Source organism: Mesoplodon mirus (assembly GCF_964341445.2).
Source record: "Mesoplodon mirus genome assembly, chromosome: 6".
NCBI classification, from domain to species: Eukaryota; Metazoa; Chordata; class Mammalia; order Artiodactyla; family Ziphiidae; genus Mesoplodon; species Mesoplodon mirus.
In genome coordinates this window covers 140,664,842-140,685,732 of record NC_138982.1, presented here as the reverse complement: position 1 = coordinate 140,685,732, position 20,891 = coordinate 140,664,842, and the positions used below count along the sequence as shown (strand labels likewise).

The window sequence follows — 20,891 nt, the reverse complement described above, 5'->3', positions numbered from 1 at the left end:
TATTACTAAATATGCACTTTTTAATATGCATTCTGCTTTTTTGTACCACATCCTCAGAAAGAAAAGGATTGCATGCTTCTCAGAAACTTAATCTGTTTTCGATATTTATTTTTATTGGTATCTTCTCCTGGCCACCTATGGAGAGGTGGGCTTGCATCCCATCTACCATGGTGTGCCTGTTTGTTCAAGAAATTTCCTAGGAACGCATTTGTAGTTTGTGAACGTTGTCCACTTAAAAGAGAGGTACTTCCTTGGAGAGTGTGGAATGGTAGATTTTCATATCAATGATTTCATTTTGGCATCTCTAGGGTTAAAGAACCTCTCGGAATCTATAGGTCCTGGAGAAGGCGGTTTCTAAACTCAGCTGCTTAGACCCATCCTATTTTTTCCCCAGCAAACAGGAAATGGAGCCCTGAAGGGCTTTTTTTTTTTTTTCCTTTAAACTGGAAATTGTGTGGAGAGGGGGCATACTGGTGATGCCCACTTATAACCCTGAGCCTGACCCAGACTTGGGGGTCTCTGTGTGTTTTTTCTTCCCTCTCTTTTTTTTTTTCTATTATTTTGGCAGACTTTTTGGAATGTCTGGGAGCTAAGGGCTTTGCTTCATGGAGCAGAATTCTGAAGCAAGAAAAAGAGAAAGTTATAGACTAAACCACAGAAATGTAAACACGTCTGCAGCTAAAATAACTCCACTTTCATTGAAAACACTCCTTCACAATCAGACTTCTGTGTGCTATGGTCAATAAAACTGCATGTTAATAGCGACCAATTAATAGATTATGTTGCCTGGCCTTAAAAGTTGAGGGAGTTTTAATTATTATTTTTCAAATTAAAGGAGTGCTTATTCCCTCCCTTCCCTTGGGGTGGCGGGCGGTGGGGGGGGCTTAGTTTTCTTTCTGGCTGTTTGCTGAAATTCTTGGCTGTTAAAGTTTGGAGAGGGAGGGACACGAGTAGTTTTCACTTGGTCGGAAAGGGGAGAGTCTGCAAGAGGACGCTCTAGGATGGGTTCCTAACGATCAGGCAGGGACGGTCCCCGCGGGACATAAGTGAAGAGAAGCTGCAGTCAGGTAAGCGCGATTTTGACGTCAGAAATCACTTATAAACTAAAACATCTGGAGGGGCTTCGCAGTGCCCCCGGGCCGATGAGCCAAACCTCGCGGCTCCCCCTTTTGGAGGCTGTATCTTGCAGACACTGTTCTCAGGAGGGCCGCTGTCACCGCGTCTGTCCATCAGACCAGGGTGTGTGTCTCCTGGGCATCTTGGCATCCTCGCGACCGCATCCCGCTCCTCCTCAGCCTCCTCCATCGGGTCCCAACGCTCTCGGGACGCGCGGGTAGTGACTCCAGGTCTTACTAAAGCCGGTGGCGCCTGGCACCACGTCTCTTCATTAAGCTGAGGGCGACGTCGTCTTAATTCTGATCAGCATCCCAGGCAGTCGATGGTCATTTTAAACTTCTCCCGAAACAACCAGTTTTAACTTGTATTATTTGTAATGTGTGTAACGGCCGAGGTTGGGTAAAAAGTTACTTCTCACTAAGTTCCGAGGAGCAAGCACCTCCGCGGCGTCCCCCCACCTCCCGGGCCCTCCCCTCCCCTCGCCTGTTCTCCGGTCCTCGCTGGGTCCTCCTGGGTTTCTCTCCCGCGCCGCCGGGGCCTGGACTCTGGCTCACTCCGTCCCAGGCTCCGCTCCTCCTCCTCTTCCTCCTCGGAGCCACCAGCTGCTTCCTAAAGCCAAGCAGGGTCCAGACCTGCCCGCGCCGCCCGCGCTCCCCGGCCCGAGGGCGCGCTCACGGCCACGCGCGCCCGCATACCCACGCGCACTTGGACGCACGCGCGCGCACCCGCACCCTGGCGCCCCGGGCCACTCACGCCCCCGCGCCCCGCCCCGCCCCCGGCGTGCACTCCCGGATCGCGAGCAGCGCGTCGGGGCGGCAGCCCTGCTCGGCGATTGGCGGGAGCCAGAGCCTCCCGGAGGCCGGCGCCCACACCATGGGCTGAGCCCGTCGGCGCCCAGGGACTCAGTGCCGCCCCGCTCGGCGCCCACGGCCAGGCACGCGCGCGGGCACACGCGGGCGCGGACACGCGCGGACACCCACGTGCGGGACACGCCCTCCCCCGACGGCGGCACTCGCCTCTCGGTAAGTCCCGCGGCCCGCGCGCTCTGCCCGGCTCCTGCGCTGGAGGCGGCGGCGGGGACGGTGGCAGCGGGGTGACCCGTCTCTTCCGACGGCGCCGGGACAGGTGGGGTGTGGGACGCCGGGAGGGACGGCTTATCGTCGCCCGGGTCCTCGGAAGGCGCGCGCGCCCGGGACGGAGGGAGAGGAGTGGAGACCCCCGCAATAGCCGAGGGCCGGGAAAGCTGACCGCGGGAGCCTCGTCTGGGACACCGAGAAAGAGGTTATTTGTTGTTGTCTGGAATGGAAATAAGTCTTGAATTAAAACCCACGCTTGGCTGAAAGTCGAGGCGAGCTGTGGGCTTGGCTGTCACTGCCGGGTCGGTCCTTCTGTGCGTGGAGTCGCCCTTCGACGGCGCTCTCACCGCGCGTTCCTAAACCTGGGCTTAGTCTCTTCTCTGCACTTCTGTCTGTCTTTTCACCTTCTGACACCTCAGCCTGCAGCTGTTATGTTTATGTGCTTCCCGTTTACCACTTTAATTGGGAAACTTGGCATGTTTAAAAATTATATATATATATATATATATATATATATATATATATATATATATATATATATATGTATATCAGCTAGGCTTCTTGGTTTCTACCTGAAATCCAGCATCTATGTATCACTGTTATATATTGTATAGAGGCTTTACAAAAGGTACTGCATAGAATTATTTTTAACATTTTAAAGCAGTTCAATGCTATTACCAATAGCAGACTAAACTGCCCAATAAAATGGATAAACAATTTTAATGCCGATGTGAACTTAATACATGGAGTTGTTTATTAATTCGTTGGGATAATTTCGTTATCTTTCCAAAGAACGTATTCATACGTGCCACGGATTTCCCACTGTGCATGTTTCTGGAGCTTCTGTAGTTCAGAAAACTTTCAATGTGATTTAAAAAAATTTTTAGGCTTCCCCTGGTGACATACATAGGGCATAGAGTTTATTTCCCATTGAGGTTATTTTTGAGTATTTTCAATTCTCTCCAAATAGCTTAGAGCCCTTGACCTGGCCTCAGCTACCCGTCACCTTATCACCAGGAGAACTGTCACATTCCTGGGGTTAACCCTTGCTTTGCTGGCAGCAGCTTGCACTGGCTTCATCAGTGGGAAGACCAGGCAATAGAAATTACATAAAAATCCAACCAGATAAATTAACTCACTATGTGTCAAATTATGAATGAGCTAATTATACCATTGAAATTACAATTCTAGTGGAAACCGGATGAGCTGGGCAAATTTGTGGCTACTATGCAAAGTTTTCTAATTCTGAAGAAAGGCATTATGAGTTCTACACATATCACAAATACAGTTTGCGGTTTGGTAACCACAGCTCCTATTTGACTCAATGACTTGGAAATTACACTAAACCAGCAAATACGTATTATATCTTTTTGAGTTATTTAAGAATATATAATTCCAGGTACACTTAAAATTTGGTTTCTTCTCTTTTCTAACACATTATAATTCCTTCATTTTATTTTTAAATATTTGGGGTAGCATTGTGATATATTATTTTCCATGTATCTATTCTCTCATGATGAGTTCTTGGTGATTTACTCTGATGCGCCTTCTTTAGGTAAATTTTTGAGAATTCTTGTTTACCATTGGATTATGTAATGGGGCTGCATGTACACATGTTTATAACCATTGCCTCCTCCACTTCTTGTTCTTTTTTTTTTAAAGCAACTTCATTTTTATTTTTATTTATTTATTTAAAATTTATTTATTTTTTGGCTGTGCTGGGTCTTCATTGCGGTGTGCGGGCTACTCATTGCGGTGGCTAATCGTTGCGGAGCACGGGCTCTAGGCACGCGGGCTTCAGTAGTTGTGGCGCACGGGCTCAGTTTCTCTGCAGCATGCGTGATCTTCCCGGACCAGGGCTCAAACCCATGTCCCCTGCATTGGCAGGCAGATTCTTAACCACTGCGCCACCAGGGAAGTCCCCTGTTTTGTTTTGATATTAAAGAAAATTCTTGAGTTTCTCATCTCATAAAATCAGCTATTTTATTTGTGGTAAGGGCTGAGATCCCAGTGGAGTGCCGGATATATAAGTAAGAAGTAAAGCCTCTTTGAAAGATGTCAACCTTGATTTTTAACTTACATACTATTCTAAAATTTTATATATTGTGTGTATATGGAACATATCATATTTTGTAAGTAGGTAACAGGAAATTTTCAACTTTTTTTTCTAAAATTAATATTAGCTTTGGTCTTACCTTGTTACCTGTCCTTAAACAACAACAACAAAAATAATAAAAGGGGGATTTATTTCTTCACAAGACAGAGGAGCTAATGTTCCTGAGATCTTTTGCTATTCTCCAGTGAAAAACCAGAGCAGGTCAGCATCAGTCATATGATATGGGGGATGGGGAGACAGTGTCGTGTTTAATAGATGTCGGTGCCACTCACTGTTTCATGGAACTTCGTTCAGGAGGTGTCGACAGAGAGACACACACTTCTAATGAGACTGCTGGAGCCTGGGAAGCAAGAAGTGGTCCAGGTAACTTAGATCAGAAGGAAGTCATTATAAGCAGAATCCCGGCTTTGTGATGCTGCAAGTCAGTCCTCCGTTTAAGCTGGGGGTCGATCTCTCTAAATGCAGGTCTCTTTGTCACCTCCTGGCTTGATCACCCTTTGCTTCCTGGACAAGCTTTTCCAGTGAGGAGGAGAATGCCAAAGGGGCTCCATTTTCTTTCTCCAAAGTGTAAGGATACTGGGGCATTCCCAGGGTATATCGTCCTTCAAAACACAGCCTTTGTTTATGATCTGCACCTTGAATTTGAAACTCTTCAAACCTTTTGAGTTGCATTTGTAAGAAAAACAAGCTGACGCAACAGAGGGATTCAAATATTTTGGACACAGTTTCAGAAAGTTTTTATACGTGGTGGTAGCAGTGTGAGTTTTGGGGAGGACTTTGAAAGTCCCTGCCGTAGTTGGTGACACTCACACAGGAGGTCTCCTAGCTGCCCCTGTATTGTTGATGTCACGATGGCATCTTCCTTGGTACTTGTTTGCACCCTCACTTGGCTTAGGAACAGGTAATTATCTGTACATTGTGCATTGTCAGTATATACCTTCTCACATTGATAGATTCAAAGCAGTTATTCTGTAGATTAAAAAAACAGAAGTCTCCGATGGCTGGGCTCTCATTCGCACCGGTTTTTCAAAATAGCCAGGGGGAAATGTTGCCCTTTTAACTTTTTTACCTTTTATTTTAAACATTTTAGTATTTAGAAGAGAGAGGATTCGGTGCTCTATGTTTGTAACATTGCAGATCTAGTGAAGGTAGTGAAGTGATCTAAAGGCGAGTGATCTAAAATTACTTTGCTAAATTTAAGCGTAAGTAAGATGTAGACACCACCAAGTAATTAAAGGGTGCATCTAAAAATGGAGCACTGGGTCTGAGTTTTAGATTTAAAGTAACTTTTAAGTTCTTCTATTTTGACAGTGGCCTGTCATAATCTGGAAGACCCTGATTGAGTATGAGAAGCAGTAATTTAACAATGAAAGTAAGGGGTTCAGTTACCTTGACTCAGCGCCTGGTCAGAAGCAGGGGCAAAGAAAGTTTAGTCCTGTGACTTTTTCCCATTTCAGAATGGCTGTGGGTGAAGCCTACAATATCCTTAAAGTGTGTACAATAGGCCTTTTGAATTAATTTATCACTTTTGAAAATCATAACCCTAGAGAATTAGACGGGAGATCTGATCTAGAACAAACTGTTAGCACGTCTAGGGGTTTTGAAAACCTAGATCTGTAGTTAAAACATACCGCCTAATTTTGAACTGTTTTAGTGGGAATGAGATTTTCACACGTTAGTGTCTCATATCGGATTCCTTTTAGTGCTACTATTATTTTAATAATTATTCCCCCAGGAAAACCTACTCTGGGGGAGAAAAACATGCCTGCAATGGATAGGAAGAAAAACATATATTATAAAAAATAATAAATAAATGCAAAATAAAACCTAAAGAATGATAAAAAAAAAAAGAAAAAAGAAAAACAGGCACATCTACGGTGATTTTTCAAAACAGGAAACCCTTACTTTCGCTTGATTAACGGTTTGGCTGAGGTTCCCAAACCTTCATTTAAAAGTGAAGAAGAGTGTTTGCCCCTTAGTCTGAGTGCAGGGGAGTGAAGGGGCTTTGAGCGGTAATGTACTCGCTTGGTCCTATTTCCACTGAGTGATTCTCTGTTCTTGGTGTGGGGGAGATTCGTTTCCTCCGTGAGGGAGTGGAAACGTGGGTTATGGATCCTTGGGGCTTTACGAAAGTAGTTAAGTTGCAAAGTAAAAGAGAGATGCGTGTGCATGTTTTTCGGTGCTCTAGGCAGGGAGGTTTGTGTCACCACCTTGAGGAAGGATTCGTTTGTGAAAAGTCAGAAGCAGCATCGCGGAAATGGATTAACTGGTGTTGGGCACCTTTCTGTCTGAACTAAGCTGGGCGTCAGGCTCTGTGCTCTTCTGAACAACAGGAGAAACCCAAGAGCTTACTCTGTCTGTTAACGACCCGTTGCCTTAATATAATCAATTGATTGGAGCAGGCAATGGAAAAGCACTGTTCCCTCCTCCTTGTGTTACTGGCGCTTGGAATTCTGCTTGTGCTGGAGAGAATGAAGCGCTCAGGCTTTTGAGGAGAGATTGAAAGAAGCTGTTTTGAGGAGGCTGGCGGGAGGGAGGTGATCACGGTGGCACCTTGGGACCCCAGGAGTGAACAAGGACGATTTCAGGATTCTTCCATGGGATGTACAAAGAACCAAGCTGGATATAAATAATAGCTGAAGTGTGTGCTAGTAAAATGAAATGTTTGGAAACACAAACCACGCACACTTGCCATCTCAACATAAAACTTGAAATTAAATATATCAGAAAATCGAGATTTCTTTTTATTGGGAAACAAGACGCCAATTGGCGTCTCAGGGACATTTTAAGAAGATTGCATTTTAAGAAGAATGGAATCTCATTAAAATCATATCCAATCTCCCAAAGCTGATGCGGGCCTGCTGCCGGATTTACAAATCTGGGTCTATAATTGCTCAAAATTTAAACGTGCCTTGTGCAAGGCTGGCTCTTTCTGGAGTGCAAGTTACAGTAGCAAGATGACAGAATAAACAAAAGTGGAGGAAAAAATTTGCTTCTTCAGTATTGAAAAGTACTTTTTAGTCTGTTTGATCCTGGCAGGAACATTTACTTCTCTACACAGTTTTAAAATAGAAATAATGACAGTGAAGATCAAGTCCAGGGAATACTGCGAGTCTCTCCTGGAGAAGGGGTGTTAGGTCAGCATATTACCAGGATTTAAGTTCTGAAACCCCACCCAAAACCCTGCCCTTAAAGCAGAGAAAGAGATTGTTGCTTGCTGCTTGCAGGGTCAAAGGGAGAGGGTTTTACAGCTGAAGTAGTATCATGTCTGAAGTGGCTTATAATCCTATCTCATGAGAAAATTTGATGGATTTTTGCAGTTCTCTAAGACTTGTAAATATAGATGAGTAAACAGAACATCCCACAAGACCAGTTTCTCCTACGTACTTTATTCCCAAATTGTAAAACTGGAGGTAAGTCCAGAAAAATCGTCCCATAAGTATGTAGAACCCTCAGTAAACTCCTGGGAGGCAGAAAAGGGGTTATATCTGTTTTAATTTTAAGATCGCATTTGTAACTATGTTTTGCATGCATATAAGTTTTTCTTTGCAAACATGAAGCGTTGCATCATGTTGAATTTGCTTTATTAAATTGAAGCAACCTGGAAACACATTTCTCAATCAAAATTTATTGATCACCTATTAAATGAGAGCAGTGTCCTGAAAGAGAAATGGGAATGTGGATCCCATAGGGACTGTTAAGACACTGGACATACCTAGAGACTAGAAAAGCAACTGCAAATGTAATGGAACTTGCCTGTCTGCCTGTTTGATTCCAGCCATTAGTGGTCTGCCTCAATTACTCTTTGCTCAACTAGTTGTATTGACAACATGTAAAGAAAACTATAGCCCGTTCCACTCCAAATAGCTAATAGCATTCACTCTGAACGCAACGTCCTTGGGATAAATATCCACAGGTGGAAAGTCATGCAGGAGAACGCAGGGAGTGCCGAGCAGGGAGAGACCTGTCTGAGGTCAGATTTGACCCAGGCTTGGAAGGTTCAGGACTCCAGCAGAGGAGGGGCATTCTGAGTCACAGAGAGGCAAGCGCCAGGAAGAGACTAGAAGGGCAAGCTGATCCTTCAGTGCAAGGCACTGTGGGGGAGCCTCGGGTCAGGCCTTCAGGAGCTGAAACCTAGAAAGGGAGTGAGTGTCCATGCTACCGAATCTATTAGAGGGATGAAAGTGCAGGCCATGGGATCTAGAATGGGGGTGAACGCACAGGCCATGGGATCTAGAATGGGGGTGAACACACAGGCCATGGGATCTAGAAAGGGGGTGAACGCACGGGCCATGGGATCTAGAAAGGGGCTGAACGCACGGGCCATGGGACCTAGAAAAGGAGTGAATGCACGGGCCATGGGACCTAGAAAGGGGGTGAACGCACAGACCACGGGATCTAGAAAGGGGGTGAATGCACAGGCCATGGGATCTAGAAAGGGGGTGAACGCACAGACCACGGGATCTAGAAAGGGGGTGAATGCACAGGCCATGGGATCTAGAAAGGGGGTGAATGCACAGGCCATGGGATCTAGAAGGGGAGTGAATGCACAGGCCATGGGTTCTAGAAGGGAGATGAAAGCATAGACCGTGGAATCTAGAAAGGGGATGAACACACAGGCCATGGGATCTAGAAAGGGGGTGAATGCACAGGCCATGGGATCTAGAAAGGGGATGAACACATGGGCTGTGGGATCTAGAGAGAGGGTGAATGCACGGGCCATGGGTTCTAGAAAGGGGGTGAATGCTCAGGCCAACGAAAATGGCACATTCATCAATGCCACCTGCTTGAAGCAGGCCGGTGTGACCGTGAGCCAGGGTCCTAGGCTGTGCAGTGGTGGAGGGAGTGGTCCCTAGGGGGCTCTGAGGTGCCGCATTCGGGGCCATGATGGAGACCATCCCCATGCCTGCTGTAGGTCAGCTGTTGGGCAAGCTTGTTATCTTATCACACAGGCCCTTCTCTCTTCAAGACTTTGGGCCGACCCAGCATCAGGAGTTGCTGTCTGAGTTGGATGTCATTCGTCCAGCTTGGAGGTGTGCGTGTGCCCAGACCCAGCACGGGGGCAGGATCCTGTGACCTGCCTGGTGGGCTGCCACGTTCTCAGCTCCTCTTCCCGTTCTTGCCCTTGTTTCCCTTTAGCCTCATCTCTATTGTTTAATTTGCATCTACTTCAGAATTTTTAAAAAAACCTTGTTATATCACCTGTATCCTTGTGGATCACTTTAAACCCTTTTACAGAACAAGATAGAGTGTAAATAAAATAGTCCACCTCCTAAGAATCATACAACCAAAAAGGGATCTAGACCATGCCAGAGGAAGACCAAAAAAGGCTTCCCGAAGGTTGGTGCGTTGGGCCTGCACCATGGTGTATCCTGGCTCTAGATAATCAGGGATGGGGGTGGGAGGCCAGCCGCAGGCAGCCGCGTGGAGGAGTCAGGCACTGCGGTGCTCGGAGTGTGGGAAGTGCCCCCTGGGAGCTGGGGGACACAGCACAGGAAGTGCCCAACCCCTGGTGTTGGAAGGACCAAGCTAGACACAAAGTGTGAAGTTAAAAGGCAGGGAATGAAGTAATCTTGCAAAGGGGAAGCGAGATGTGATGGTTAGAGCATGGTCACTGACCTTGACTCCACCAGGTGGTGCAGACATGGGATCCCTGTTGCCCTAGGGCATCCTCACCATGGCTCTGTGAAGGTGGTGTTTTATTGCCCCATTTTCCAGAGTAGCAAAATGAGGCTTGGGAGGGCTGAGTGATGTGCACACAGTTACACAGATAGAGCCAGAGCAGAGTGAGAACCCAGCTGGGGTTCGGCTCTGGATCCCCACTGCTATGGGGAGTTCTCTTGGTCAGCACAGAGGGTCCACTTACGGAAGTGACAAGAAGGGGGCAGGGTGACATGGAGGCAGGGTGGGTGGAAGGTCAGAGCAGCGCTGGGCAGGGGATATAGAATGTGAGTCTCGTGTAGTTTTAGAAAGGAAAAAGAAACATGAACTTAATAATAATTATTCAATTATTATTAAAAATTAAGAATCTGTTTTATGTAATACATGTCCAAAATATTATCACTTCAAGTGTCATCTATATAAAAATATTGATGAGCTCTTTTACATTTTTTTCTGTATTAAATCTTCAAAATCAAGTGTGTGGGTTACATGGAGCACATCTCAATTTGGACTGGCCACATTTCATGTGCTCAGTAGCCACATGTGGCTCTTGTATTGGACAGTGCAGGTCGAGACTATTCAGCATAGGTGTTCAGATTTCATATAATTAGTAGCTGTGAAGTCTACTATATAACTTGATCACAGTAATAGAATTTTTGTGATTTCGTGTCCCCCTTGGCGACATCACCCAATATATCACGCTGGAGCCAGAAACGATAGCAATAAAGAAGTGAATGCTAGCATGGTATGTCCAGTATCAAACCTGCAGTTTTCAGATTGGAGAGATCACGTATGTATGATTTCCTGTTGACTCACTTCATGCTTTTAAGAGGCAAAACCAAATATCTGCTTTCAGACTGAACCTTCACGTGTGACAAATAGTGCTGCTTTTATTGGAATCATGCTCTGACAGCTTCTCGTATAAACATCTTATTTGAGTATTCCCTGTTTAAGGGTAATCCCGGCCGGATGACATTTTTCTTATTTTGCCCGTGGACAGTGTCTTGAGGATAATACAATTTATCATTTTGAGGAATAGCGTTCTTGAGGTGCTAGAATCCCAGAGAAAGAACGGATAGCCGTCAGATGGATTGCTACAGAATTAACTTCTCAGAGCACACGTTCACACAGTTTGGTGGTGGCAGATTGCATCTAACGCGGGCCTTTCCCTCTCCTGTAACGCTGAAGTTCATGGCCAAGTCAGTCGCATGCTGCTTATTATTGCTGGTGTACTATGTGTAATGTGTCACTGAATAACTTAGCCCTTTTACCGTATGCATGTTTTAGAGCTGATTTAATTTAATGTTTATGCAAAGTAAAACCCTTCCCTATAGACTCTTACTCATTTACCTTCCCCTGAATAAGAAGTTTGTGTTCAGTTCAGGGCCCGGTCTGCAGCGAACTCCTTGTCTGCACGTTTTTCTAGATAGTTTGTGTTCATTACCCCCCGTGCAGAAGGGGATTTCACTCCATTGTTCTGGTTTATTTCTGCTGGTGGGCAGTGCTTACTGTAAACGAAACAGAAGTGTGTTAAATAAGATATGTATGCCTTTTCTCAACTCGAATTTGCTGTGCAGAATCTAACACCTAATTCAGGGCAGTTATTGGCATTCAAACACAGAGAGAAAGGATTTTGCGATTTATTACAAAAACCCAGAGAACTCAGAACTAACAAATGTGGCTTTGTGTGCTGGTCTATACGTTCCGCATCCCTCATTGTCGGATGCTTCATTTTAGGTCAGCAAGGAATAACCCAAAAAGCGAGAGCGTTTGTGCGGTGTATGTTTCTGCTGCTTTCAAACACAGGCAATACATTAAATCTTGTAGCTCAGTCCCGTTTCGTTCAACATGGAGCATCGGTCACCAGGTGAGATCCTGTCAACGTAACTGCAATTCTGTTCCAAGACCTACTGCATGTCCACTCGATCCCATACGCCGCGTTCAATGCACCACTTTCCCACGGGAGTACAAATTTAATTTAAAGTCTAAATTATATTTGAGAAGTCTGAAGCACATTAAGCCTTCTTAAATAATTCACTCGGGGTTATGTTCAGTGAATATGTGTAAATATGAGAACGTGCGAGGCAAGTGGTCTAAACAGAGCGAATATGAGACCACACTGATGCGAGCCACATGTGCTTAAAATCTTGGAGGAAAAACCGTGTCATCACTGGCACCCAGAGCCTTCGACTGGCAGCGTGGCTCGGCAGGGAAAGTTGAGGTCCAGTTGCTTCTGTGTGGGGTCCTTGCAAGTTGTCACATCCTCAAACAAGACCTTGGAGGCAAATTGCTGAACGGCTCTGACAGCTCGTGGCTGCAGCTCTGGGCTGGGGCACAGAGAAGGTGACAGGGACCCAGCGGGGCTGCCCATCCGCACATGGATTCCCCACCAGCTTCTCTGGTTGGGTGTGAAATGGCTAAAATGTGCTCTTGGAAACTGCTGTATTTAGGTAAACTTGGATTAAGAATGTCAACTGTGGAGTGTTTTCTTTCCCCCCTTCGGGATGAACAGCTTTCGTATGCTGTAGGGATGTGTGGGCAGATTCAGTGACAGGACCAGTAACACCCAGTAGAGTCACCTTGTAAAGGCGTTGCTAAGCATTTCCCTGTCCCTGTGGTCTCTAAACTCACCGATCCCCCTCTCTGCAGCCAGAGCCCCTGTCCCTCCTGCACGGGTCTTATTTCCTTAAGTGTCTGGATAGCACGGTTTTGAAGGTGAGCGTCAGCGAAGTGTCACCTGCAGTGGACACGCACAGGGGCTAAAAGAAACAAGGCAGTGAGTCTAATGAAATCAGGCTGCGGATGTGAAGCGATTTTGGAATATCCTGCCCCTGGTTTCTGTCCTGTGTCTGGTTTTCATGGAAATTTGTGTCTGGGAATGAGGGGGAATCGGAGTGGATTTGCTGGAGGCAGGTGACTGCGTTCTTTGGCCCCGGCTGTCAGGACTCTCTGGTCCAGGCACTTCCGAAGAGGGGAGGGAGTCAGAGGCCTTAGGAGATTCAGTGAGCACCATGCAATCTTTATCAGTTATCAGACAGGGAGGATTTTCGCAGACTTCCTGATATTTGAAGATTATTCATAAGTCTGCCCTAGTCTGGGAGTTTTAGCACCAAACACATACCCCACTTACTGTCTGTAAATTACACTTTGAGGTCATCACAGAGTTACTTCTGTATTCTGTGATGCTGGCTTACGTAACCTCTGAGATTATGAGTCACAATGACTCCATTTCTCTCTCCAGCAAGGGTACAGGCAATGCAGGTCAGGAAAACATGTAGCATCGTGGACGGCCCTGTTGGAAATATGGGCTCTCTCTGGGAATGAGTTCCGGCTTAACCCAGGTGAAAGAAGATATAAAAAGTGGAAATGAGAATGAGAATCAGTTACGTTGGCTCTGGCAAAGGAAGCAAGATAAAACACCGTTCTTTAGTCTTCACTCCAAGCAAGTAAAAAAAAGAATCGCACATCATGTATTTGAGAAAGATAAACGCATGCTTCCTTTCTGGAATAAGTAAGGTTCTTTTTTTTTTTTTTTTTTTTTTTTTTTACATCTTTATTGGAGTAAATTGCTTTACAATGCTGTGTTCGTTTCTGCTTTATAACAGAGTGAATCAGTTATACATACACATCTGTTCCCATATCTCTTCCCTCTTGCGTCTCCCTCCCTCCCACCCTCCCTATCCCACCCCTCTAGGCGGTCACAAAGCACCAAGCTGATCTCCCTGTGCTATGCGGCTGCTTCCCACTAGCTATCTATTTTACATTTGGTAGGTTCTTAATAGACTAAGGCAAGGCAAAGATTGTTTGCTGCGTTGGATATTTAATATGGAGTGAGAAGATATTCTGAGAGATCTTTAGTTTGTAGACATTAAAAAAAATAGGTCATTGTTTTCAAATAAGTACAAGCATCTGCTTCATTTGCATCAGCGTATTAGCTCTTGATTTCTTTCCTTTCCTGGTTTTTGTTTTTTTCTTTGGTTTTGTTTCTTGCGCTCAGTGCCCATTGGCTTCTAAAACAAGAGGAGACATGTATGTGAATTGGTGGTTAAAGAGTATCTCAGTGTAGCATAACTCTTCCAATTCCCAGTTTACAAAGAAATAATTATGGGCACATCGTAAACAGACTGGAGTAAATGCAAACAGGATTTCTTTATCACTGAAGCACTGGCGCTAAACATATCAAGGAGTCATAATATTTTGTGATGCAGTTACCCTTAGGCTTAAATTATTTTTCAACCTTTTTTCATAACCAGTCCCCTAAGGAGTCTTTTCAGACATTTTTTCCCCTAATCACCCCTCTCCCACGTGAAAATTTAATACCACAGTTACACAGCATATCGGTTTAGGAATCTTACATTGTACATATACATGTATATCTACATTTAGGTGTATCTGTGCTTTATACATAAAAGAGTGAGACCTTTTTTCCTCCTCCAAGAACAGATTTTAGCCTCCTTTGGAATGCATGGCTTAACTTCGAGAGATGCTGATTGTTTAGAGGAGAGATGGCAGATGCCAGTCCACGATCTTAGAAAGGATTGACGCGGGGGGTGGGGGGAATCCAAAGGGACTCAGGACATTATGCTGGGGAATTACGTTCTCCTTTGTATCCAGAGTGGCCTGAAAACTGACAGTATTAAAGCAAGGGCAATTTTTTTAAACTTTACTTTTTTATTGAAGTATAGTTGATTTACAGTGTTGGGTTAATTTCAAGCAAAGGAAGTTGATGGCTCCTTGTGTATTTCTCAAAGGGCTCCATTGACCATGCATTTCTGCTGACCACACACTCCGCACGAGAACAGGTGATGGGGTGCTTATCAGACTTAGGGTATACACCATCAGCAAGTCTTCAGAAACACCCAAGTTGCAAAAAGAAGTCCCCAGGAGGCCAGGGCACCCTTGCGTGTCAGTGACCAGAAAGGCCACCTTTTCTTCCCCATCTGGGCAGGAGCAGCCCTCCTCTGCTTCTGCAGACAGCGCTTCCCTGTAGTCTCGGATGTAGAAATACAGGTTGTGTGGCCGATTGGATGCAGCTGGATCCCTTTGGCGCTAATGTTTCCCCTCCAGTAAAAATGGAAATATATTAAACAATAAACAGCCCCCCCCAAACACGCCAAGTTGAAACCAAAAATCAATCAGAAGAGAAAAACATTTGGGCTAGTGTCAAGAGAAACAAAACCAAGCCAGCACAAATTTTTATGAAAATGATCACTGTATAGTATTTCCATGAACAGGCAGCTGACTCAGAGGTGGAGGGTGAGTGTTCTGAGCCGTCTGAGCAGCCTGCCCACGGCCGGAGCTGACGGGATACTTACTAGAAGGGACCCAGTGAGACCAAAAATAGGAAAAACTGGATGAGGGAAAAAAACAGATTCTTAGGAAGGGAGAGAGACGTGCGAGCTGTGAAACCAGAGTGGTTTGGTAAGAAGCTCACGTTGTATTTGAGTTTCCCCTCCTCACCAGCAGTCCTTCCAAATCCCCTGGTTCTCAAAGTCAGTAAAAGTATCCAGAGTCCCTTTTCTTCTAGAATAATCAAATGATAAATAACATTACTGTGAGTGCAGAACACACAAAGGTTAAGTTGTTAAAAAATGCTTACCTCCAGCTCATGGTATAGGAGGAGTTATGATATTTTCTGGTAGTAGGCTTCTTTCTGGAATGTCACCAAGAAATTTGCTTCTGGTGAGATAGGCGATCCAGGCGGGTATCTGGGCCTGAGCATCTCTGAGCCCGTGATGTGATGCAGAGCCTCTGTTCCTGCCCTGACGCTGTCTGTGCTGTGCATTTGGAAGGTAAAAGGTGCATTTTCATGGATTCTTTTTGTCTTTGTTGTCTTCGTCTCAAGAGGTGCTAACCTCCAAGCAAGTCACATGTAATTAGGAAAGCTCTCTCTCCTCACTCTTCCCCCTCTCCTTCACACAAGGCTTCTTTTTCATTTCTTACACATAGTTTGAGTCAGTGGTGATCCACAGTCAGAATTTTGAAAACCAAACGGGAGAATTGACCAAGTGCTATGACGTGGTCACATGAAGAACAGGTTTGGAAGTTGACGAGTGCTTGCCCTTAAAAATCGCTCAAAATGCCTCTTCAAACTATGACTGCCGTCACAGTACATGCCATAGTAAAACATTACATTGTTATTTACTTTTGTTTGGTAATAGGACCAGATTAGATGACGCACCACAGTGTATGCCTAAACACTTACTTATATTACAAGCTATATATCTGATCTTCTGTAGCCATCGTTGACACTTATTTCATGCTGCCTTTTCTGGGGAATTCCCTTTGAACTTACTGATTGAGACTGTTGACTATAAAGCAGTCTAGGAATTTAGAAAACATTGAGGATCCTAACCAACCAGGGTCAGTGATAACATGAAGTCCACGTCTGTATCCAGAAAAATAAATATCAAATACCATTTGGTTTTCTAGGCCATTTCAGCATTGTTTCACTGCTTGGCTCAATTGTCTTTCACGTGATTTTTGCATGGCATTCCTCCGCCCCAAATCTTTTAATAAACATAAGCTATTACATATATATATACGCACACGTATATATATATACACACACATACATTCACACATATATATAATCTAGTACATAGATTTAATGTGTACTATACATATAATCTATTGCATAGATTACAATATTGCAGTAATCCTGTAAATATTGTGATAACCTCTCACCAGAGTCTAGAATTCAGGATAAGTTGTCTCTTCTTAGACCACATTCAGAGAGGTCTGAGGAGGACCCCAGTCTTACTGAATTTCACTCTGTTGCTAATTACTCAGGTAGAAAAAGACCATGTTCTATGTGATCTCCTTCTATGGGGCTCCTATAGGTCAAGGCACCTGCTACCCGCGTACGGGAAGGCTCCACACCTAAACAGAAGCCTTCACAAGACTAGTGGAACCTGGGGAAAGTTCTTTTAACATTGGAGAGTTGAATCCCCTTTAAAAATATAAGATTTTTAAAAGCAAAGATGTCTGCCCATTATTTTATAGTATGTTGGAATAAATAGAAGCTTCTTTTAAAAGAGATTCTTCTACTGAGTGAAAATAGCATCACGTTGGTTTGCAGACAGAATGCCACTCTAAAAAATGGAGCCCCATTTTCACTGGAGTCAGAAAGGCAGTCACCGTCCCTGCTTTTCCCTCCCCTCTTTATGCCTTGGCCTTGATTCAGGCTGTCAACTCCGCAAGTCCATCCACAGTGGATCCATGGGTGCCACCCAGAGAGGGGGTGAGTGTGGCTGGAAAGACCCTTCCAGGGAAGACAAACAACTTCACTCACGTTTGTTGAGCTGATGGGACAGAAAGGGAGCAGGGTGATAGAAGGGACTGCTATGGTCACGCTAGTCCCTGGGGACCCCAGCCTTCGGCAGTGGCTGGTTTCTTTGGGTGCTGGGCTGTGTCTCCCCCTGCCGGGGAGGGTTTGTTACCTGCCCTACATCACCAGTCAGCATTCCAGTCAAGGCCTTTGTGCTTCTCTTCTCATATTGACTTGAAATCTCTCTGAACACGTGGGATTTCCATAAACACACAATGTCATGATTCTCTACATTGACCAAAAATGGAACTGGGAAAATTTTCAAATGATCCTGCCAGCACTGAAATGGAACAATCTTGGTTGAGTCGAATCTGCCTTTGACCTTTTGAGCGTTGTTCTCGTGGGTTGGGATATTTCAGGAGCGGGCTGATCAAATGGGTCCTTTTGTTCCGCAGAACACCTGAGTTTCTGTGTGTGGTCTGAAGGCCTGTTCTACCATAAGAAAGCATTTCGCCTCTTAAATAAAGGACCAGAGACTACCGTGCTCTTGGCTCTGGGGTGTGTCAAGGTTAGAAGAAGGAAGAGCTGTGTCCTGCCTCTGTCCCCTTGCAGACTTGCAGGTCCATGGGCTGTAGGTGAGGTTCGTGGAGTGCATGCAGGCTCACTAGGTATGTCCAGAAAGATGCTTTTGTTCCCCCCTTGGGGTTTAGTCCTGAGACTACCAATTAAACCATTCAATAAATCCTCCATTATAGGTAGTAAAACCTAACTTTAGATTTCCTGCTTGCTCCAGTATCCTGCTTGATTGCTACTAGTTGGCAAAAGTCTGCTCCCTGGGCCTGGGCAGCAGACGCTTCACACTGCACCACATGTTCAAGCCTTTTTCTCACATATTTGGCGTTTGGTCTTAATTCCCTGACTGCTTTTATCTTGAGTTTCAAAAACTTCTGAAGATAGCGATTTGCAGAACTCTGTAGCTTACTTGGTTCTTTTCAGTGGACAACTTTGAGGCAAAGACTGAGGGAAGGGGGCCCTGAGAAGGCAGTGGGTGTCAGGGTGGGTAAAGTGAAGGGTGAAGGCCTTTGCAACTTTTGCTCAGAGTATGAAGGTCTGTCCCCTGCAGGTGTTTCATGCTCTGTGATCTGTAACTCAGCCCCTTGCTCAAAGCCTCTTGGGAAGACACACGTGTGTTCTGAATGCCTACTGGGACCAGTTCATCCCTCCTACCTCTCCCAACAGCTTCCACCAATGATCCTGAATGTTACCGAGTCCAAGCTTGTACTGCTTGCTGCACAACAGGCCAATAAATTGAGAGATAAGTTATTGGGGCAAAGAATAGCGATTTTATTCGAGATACCAGCTGACCGAGAAGATGGCGGACTTGTGTCCCAAAGAACCATCTTACCCGAGTTAGAATTCAGGCTACTTTTATACTAAAAAGGGAGGGGATTTGTTGTTTGCTGCAGCCTTTTTGGTGCCAGATCCTTTATGCTTGCAGCTGTCCATGCAGGTCAGGTCATGATGTTCCTGTAAACCTCCAACAAGACAAATGGTATTCTCCATTCTGCAACTTTTTATCTCTATATGAATGGAAAAGTGTGACACCTTTAAAGGTCAGAGCCTTGAGAATGGGCTATCCTGTATATTTCAGGCTGTAGGCAACATTCTTAACTTGCAGCAAAAGCAATAGAATACAAAGTTTAAAGTAAAAGAAACAGATCCCATATGGAGTCAGATTTGTTCTTCCCTATTACATGAATGGTTTAGCAGGGCTAGAATTTGGGGGGTTTAGAGGTGGGCTTGTGTCTTCCTCATTGTCTCCCTCAGAGTCTCACACATCCACTCTCTGGTTTCCTGATATTATTACAGTAAAAACAGCTCCCCTCTCATCCCTTGAATTTAGAAGGTCAGTGGGTGTAAGGAAGTTAACAAGGATATTCTGGGTTTGAGGCAGACAAACTTTATTACCTACAAAGGAGAGATGAAACTCATGGAAAGTTGTCCTCTCACCCTGGAGACTTGGCAGGGAGCAGTGTGCCCCGAAAGATTTGGGTGAGAGTTTGGGTGTGTGTATAGAGTTATTGGTTGACTGGGACTGGGGCGTGAGGTGAAATCTATGTGAACAGTGTTAAAATGTTTAAAACTTACAAATGACATGTCTAAGCATTTTTGAACTTTGGAAGGCGATGTCTATAATAGGCAGTCTCTATAATACTTTCTTCATTGTGGAAATATTAGAACATACAGATAGACAAAAATATTTAAATTAAATCTTTCCACACTCAGACGTTACGGCTACTGACAATGTTGCATTTAATTCCAGAATAGTGGCAATTCTTTTGTATACACTTTTTTCCAAAAGTGGATCATATCACATATACTTTTATAACCTGTGTTTTTACTTAACATTGTAAGTATCTGTCCATGTCAATAAATATGCTTAATGAAATATCTTTTTTCTGCCACATTATTTTAACACTGTCTGGGATTCCATTGTGTGGCCCTATCATGATGGACTTCACCCATCCTCTCTGTTGAGCACTTAGGCTGTTTCCAGTTTTCTTTATTATAAACCAAGAGCTCTCCATCTTGGCTGCTGAATACAGATACCCTGGCCCCATCACAGTCCAATTAAATCAGGCTGTCTTGGGGCTGAGGCCCAGGAATCAGTATTTTGACATTCTCTGAGGGTTTAAGGTCACTGTTGCAAACCAGTGGTCTAGTTTACCAAAGACTAGGATATATTCTTGGAAGTGGAATTTGGGGGTCAAGGGTGTATGTCTTTAATCTTTCGATGTGTCCTGCCAAACTACCATTCAGAAGTACTTTTTGTTTTAAACTAATTTTCACCTTAAGCTTTAAGGCTTTTAAAAGGTGAAGGATGAAAAAACGTGTGTGTGGATTTGGGGAAGAGGTTTGTATAACACCACATAACTACACTGAGCGGTTTGGCTTTTGCTAGTTTTTGGTATAGTAACACGACCTAAATAAACAGGTGTTACTGAAATAATGAAGAGGGGTGTGTTTGGTACCTCTTTCTCACCATGGAGCTTTGGTCAAACCACCAGGCAGATGCCACAGCCCTGACGATGCACGTGTGACGATCCTGCAGGAGGTGCTTTATACCTCCAGGCTCCTGATCCATCCTCAGAAATCTGCTCCACGGCCGCCTCTTCTTTAGTTTATTCACTCTGACGGCCCCCTACATATTGTATCACTTTTCTAATGTAGTTGTTATTGTTCTCAAAATAATACATATCTAAGGGCTTCCCTGGTGGCGCAGTGGTTGAGAGTCTGCCTGCCGATGCAGGGGACACGGGTTCGTGCCCCGGTGCGGGAAGATCCCACATGCCGCGGAGCGGCTGGGCCCGTGAGCCATGGCCGCTGAGTCTGCGCGTCCGGAGTCTGTGCCCCGCAACGGGAGAGGCCACAGCAGTGAGAGGCCCGTGTACTGCAAAAAAAAAATAAAAAAAATAAAAAAATAATAATACATATCGATCTATCTATCTAAGTTTAAAAGTCAAATAGTATTTCCAAGCTTATAATGAAAAATAGCAGTTTTCTGCCCAACACCTCCCAAGGATAACTCCTGTCATCTTAACGGTTCTTCTGTCATTTACCTCCATGTTTATAAATCATGGGCTGGTGCTGC

At 44.9% G+C, this 20,891-nt stretch overlaps 1 protein-coding gene across 5 annotated transcripts in view; it reads left to right on the top strand.

Annotated features, from left to right (window-relative positions):
* The first annotated feature begins 262 nt into the window (after positions 1-262).
* The window catches only part of ERG (ETS transcription factor ERG), a 279,810-nt gene continuing 259,181 nt past the window's right edge, over positions 263-20,891 (top strand). The window contains exon 1 of one of the 5 annotated variants that reach the window (XM_082626209.1): positions 263-1,067. The gene's annotated coding sequence lies outside the window, so the exon portion shown is untranslated. Of the gene's footprint in view, positions 1,068-1,969; positions 2,139-2,356; positions 2,398-20,891 lie in introns of those variants that run through there. The other 4 variants (XM_082626216.1, XM_082626214.1, XM_082626210.1 and 1 more) reach the window with 4 other exon arrangements.